At 31.2% G+C, this 5,686-nt stretch overlaps 1 protein-coding gene across 3 annotated transcripts in view; it reads left to right on the forward strand.

Moving 5' to 3' along the window:
* KLHL4 (kelch like family member 4) overlaps positions 1 to 5,686 on the forward strand; it is a 147,790-nt gene that overhangs the window by 110,315 nt on the left and 31,789 nt on the right. The gene's annotated exons all lie outside the window — the stretch shown is intronic.

The following is a 5,686-nucleotide window of genomic DNA, read 5'->3' on the forward strand; positions in this document are numbered from 1 at the left end:
TAAATATTCTATAACGGTTAAAGGCAAAAATAAGAAAAAAAGAAAAACACTCTAAAAAGAGAAAAAGGTAACAGCTACTGCAACATGGAAATGAATTTTCAGCATATATAGGGATAATTTGAGAAAACAAAAGCAGAAAATGGGAAGGAATAAATGTCCAAACACGTAAAGAAGAATGGAGATAAGGCCCATGCAGAAGAAAGTAGACTACCATATATAAATATTCTTTACATAAACTTAAAGGTAACCATACACTGAAACCCAGAACTGAGATACATAACAAAAAACAAGAGGGGACAAAGGGAAAACCCATAAAACACCATCAAATTAAAATAACAGACAGAAACATAATGGCAAAGGAGCAATGGTTACACTGAGCTACCAGAATAGATAAAATGGCTATAGGAAACACTTGTATTTCAATAATTACCCTTAATGTAAATGGACTGAACTTACCAATAAAAAAGAACAAAGTAGAAGATTGGATTAAAAAAAACAAAACAACAACAACAAAAAAAACAGAAAACAACCATATGCTGCCTTCAGGAGACACATCTCAGTTGCGAGGACAAATATAGACTCAAAGTTAAAGTGATAAAGGGGGTCAAATATAGGGGGAAAGAGGGAGGGTGAAGTGGGTAAAGGGGATCAAATATATGGTAGCTGAAGGAAACTGGACTTTGGGTAATAAACACACGATAGAATATACAGACGTCAAATTATAATGTACACCTGAAAATTATTAAAAAAAAAAAAAGAACGCAGCTAGAAACTGAAATTCATGATGCATTTTTCATTTGAGGGAATTAATATTATTTCAAATCTTACACATAAAACAAAATTATATTATTTTCATAGCATATTACATCAATTTTAATATGTTCAGATAAGTATAAAATATGAAAGTATTTTGTTTTAAATGCTTTTAAATAATTTTATTGTCACCTAAATTATTTGTCTTCTGTTCTTTTGCTAATGCTTAAAAGCTATCAAAACACAATTCCTAGTTCTTTTTGTTTACCTGTGCAGTAGTTCCAACTAGAATTTTTGACTGCAGCTTATATATGCTTCTGTATATTAATCAAAGTTCTCTTTGTAGCTATATCAGAAACCCAACTTGAAATTGCTGAGTAACAAGAAAAAATTGTTGAAAGTATATGAGAGTATCACACATAATTAAGGGAAGGCTTCGGGGCAGTTGGCTTCCAAGGAAAACTAGTACCTCCCCCAAGACCCTCTGTCTCTTCATCATTGGTCCATGAATATTCTGTGTGAACTTTTTTTTATACTCTAGATTGCTTCTTCTAGAAGGATGGTAGGAAACAGTCACTCATAGCTCCTATAGCTTCCATTTCATGGCCCTAATAATTTGAATGTCAGTGACTCTCATTACTAACTAAAATCTAAAAAAAACAAATCCTGAAGAAATAGTTGGAAATGAATTGGCATGCATCAGGTGCCCATGTCAATATTAATTAGCTTGGTCAAGAGAAGAGATTCCTTGTATCAAAAGTACAGCATGTCCCCAGATATTAAGAGGGAAATCACTTTTTTAGGAAGTCAGATATTATACAAAAACTATTAAAAATTAAAAAATAAATTAAGTGTGGAAAATGGTATTCCAAACAATTGGCACCCAGAGAAAAGTGGGTCTAGCCGTACTTATAGCTGATGGAATAGACTTCAAGATGAAAAAGGTAAAAAGAGATAATGATGTACACTTTGTCATGATAAAGGGAACCGTATATCAAAAATACCTAACACTTATAATTATCTATGCTCCAATCAGGGAACACCAAAACATATAAAGAAATTACTAACAGAACAAAAGGGAAAAATTGACAAAACACAATTATATTAGAAGACCTAAACATCTCACTGTCAGCTATGGAATTATCATCCAACCAGAAAATCAATAAGAAAATATCATTTTAAATGACAAGTTAGACCAATTGGACATAATTTACATTTATAGAGCCCAACAAGCCAAAATGGCAGCTTACACATTCTTCTCTAGTGCACATGGAACATTCTCAAGAATAGACCATATGTTGATACATAAAACTAGGCTCAACAAATTTAAGAACATTGAAATCATACCAAGTATATTCTTTGATCATAATCTTTGAAATTGGAGATCAATTGTATAAAGAATTGAGAACCACAAATACATGGAGATTAAACAACATGCAATGGAAGAATGATTGGGTAAGAGAGGAAATAAAAGGAGAGATCAAGAGATACATAGAAACACATGAGAATGAAAGTACAACATATCAAAACTTTTAGAAAACAACAAAAGTGGTAATAAGAGGAAAGTTCATATCAGTATAAGCTTATCTCAAGAGACAAGAATGACCCCCCCAAAAAAAACAACCTAATATTACATCTTAAAGAACTAGACAAACAATAAATGATGCCCAGTCAGCAGAAGAAAGGAAATAATTAAAATTAAACAAAATTGAGAACGAAAAGATAATAGAAAAAAGTAATGAAACAAAGAGCTGTTTTTTTTTTGCAGAAATTAATAAAATCAACAAACCCCTGGCTACACTCACTAAGGGAAAAAGAGAAAGGACACAGATAAACAAAATCATGGATGAAAGAGAAGTTACAACAAATTCTATCAAAATAAAAAGGATCATGGAAGAATATTATGAAAAATTATACACCAAATTTAATAACCTAGAAGAAATGAACAAGTTATTAGAAATATATCCTACTGAACTGAATCATGAAGAACTGGAAAAATCTAAGCAACTGGAAAATGAAACAATCATCAAAAACCTTCCCAAAACTAAAAGTCCAGGACCAGATGGCTTCGCCAGTGAATTCTACCAAACATTTAAAGAAGAGTTAATATTTATTCTTTTCAAACACTTTCAAAAAATCAAAGTGAAGGCAATACTTCCTAACTTATTTTATGAGGCCAAAATTACTTTAATATCAAAACCTAGTAAAGATAACACACAGAAAAAATAAAACTACAGACCAATATCTCTCATGAATACAGATGCAAAAATCCTAAATAAATACTAGCAAGTCAAATACAACAACACAATAAAAAGATTATACTCTATAAATCAAGCAGACTTTATCCCGGGTGCACGGAGATGGTCATCATTGCAAATTGATTAATGTGATACACCACATAAAGAATAAAAATCATATAATCATATCAATATATGCAGAAAAAAACATTGGACAAAATACAGAATCTATTTATGATAAAACACTTAATAAAGTGTGTAAAGAATGAAAGTATCTCAACATTATTAAAGTTATATATATGAAAAAAAACCTCAGCCAACATTATACTTAATGGAGAAAAACTAAAATCCTTCCAAGATCAGGAATAAGACAAGGTTGTCTGCTACCACCACTATTATCAATATAGTGTTGGAAGTCCTAGCTAAAGCAATCAGGCAAGAGAAAGAAATAAAAGGCATCTAAATATGGAATGAAGAAGTCAACTTGTCACTTTTTGTAGAAGATGTGATTCTCTATATAGAAAACCCTAAATACTCTACTCAAAAAAATATTAAAAATAATAAACAAATACAGTAAAGTTTCAAGATATAAAATTAATGTTCAAAAATCAATAACATTCCAGTACTATAATAATGAATTGTGAGAAAAGGAAATTAAAAACAAAAAACAAAAAACAATCCCCTTTTGCAATTGCAACAACAGGAATAAAATACCTAGGAATAAACCTAATGAAAAATGTGAAGGACCTATATAATGAAAACTATAATGCTCTACTAAAAGGAATTGAAGAAGACACACACACACACACACACACACACACACACACACACCACCACCACCAAAAAAAACGGAAAGATATTCTGTATTCTTGGATTGGAAAAATCAACATAGTTAAAATGACCTTATTACCTACAGCGTTATAGAGTTTTAATACAATCCCAATCAAAATCCCAATGACATTTTAAAAAGAAATAGAACAAAAAATCAACAGATTTTTGTGGAAGCACAAAAGATACTGAAATGCCAAAGTGATCTTGAGACAAATATCAAATTTAAATATTAATATCAAATATTGACTTCAAATTATACTCCAAAGCAACAATAAAACAGCATGGTATTGGCAGAAAACAAACAAACAAACAAACAAACACACAAACAAACGGAACAGAATTGAGTATCCAGAAGTAAATCCCCACATATATAGGCAAATCATTATTGACAAAAGAGCTAAAAGCATACAATTGAGAAAGTAAATCCTCTTTAATAAATAGTGCTGGAAAAACTGGAAATCCATATACCAAAGAATGAAACTAGACAGCTTTTTATCATCATACATCAAAATTAACTCAAAATGATTCAAGGACTTGACTATAAGACATGAAAATAAATTGCATAGAAGAAAACAGGTACCAAAGTCATCGACCTTGGATTTCAAAAGGATATTATGAATTTGACCTCAAAAGCAAGAGAAGTAAAAGCAAAATTAAGTGAATGGGACTATATCAATTTAAAAAAGTTTCTGCACAGGAAAAGAAACCATCAACAAGGCAAAGAGGCAACCATCTGAATGGGAGAAAATATTTTCCGCACAAGGCCTCTGAAAAACTCCTAATATCCAAAATATGTAAATAACACATACAACTAGACAATTAAAAAAACAAAGAACCCAATTAAAAAAAAATGAGCCGAAGATCTAAACAGACTCTTCTTCCAAGACATAAAAATGGCAAACAGACATATGAAAAGATGTTCAACTTCACTAGCTATTAGGGAATTTCAATTCAATATTATGAGCTACCATCTCATGCTTGTTAGAATGACTATCATCAACAGAACAATTAATATCAAATATTGAAGAGAATAATGATCGAAAGGGACCCTCATATACTGCTGGTTAAATAGGTACAACCATTATGGAAAACTGTATGGAGGTTCATCGAAAAATTAAGAATTGAATTACTTTATGATCCCGCAATCCTTCTGCTGGGCATTTACCCAAAAACCTGAAAACATTTATCTGCAAAGATATATGTACCCTGATGTTCATAGTCTCATTATTCACAGTGGCCAGGACATGAAAGTGCCCTGCAATAGATAATTAAATAAAGAGGAGGTGGTACACGTATACAATGGAATATTACTCAGCCATAAAAAAAGATGAAATATTGCCATTTATGATAACATGGATGGATCTTGAGATAATTATGCTAACCAAAATAAGTCAGACAAAAAAAAATTGAAAACCATATGACTTCATTCATATGTGGGATATAAAACTGAAAGCAACAAACAAACATGACAAACAGAAACTCACAGGCCTGGACTGTGGATTAGTGGTTACCAGAGGGAAGGGGTGGTGGGAGAAGTAGATGAGGATAAACATGGTTAAATATTTGGTGACTGAAGGAAATCTATCTTTGGGTGATGAACACACAATGCAAAATATATACGACACACTGTTGAATTTTACGCTTCAAACTAATTTGATTTTATTAATGAATGTCACTCAAATAATTTTTAATAAAAAAATATGATGAAGCAGGAAGTTTTGGGATAGAGTAGACTTTTAGTACCTTCAGGTAACTAACCATTCACAAACTGAGGTTGTCTTCTACAAAATACTAAGAAAGTGGATTAAATAGTCAGAAACATAAAATGCTTTGTGTAAAGTTCTTTCTATACATTATTTGGAAAT

This window comes from Pteropus vampyrus, unplaced genomic scaffold (assembly GCF_000151845.1).
Source record: "Pteropus vampyrus isolate Shadow unplaced genomic scaffold, Pvam_2.0 Scaffold63, whole genome shotgun sequence".
NCBI classification, from domain to species: Eukaryota; Metazoa; Chordata; class Mammalia; order Chiroptera; family Pteropodidae; genus Pteropus; species Pteropus vampyrus.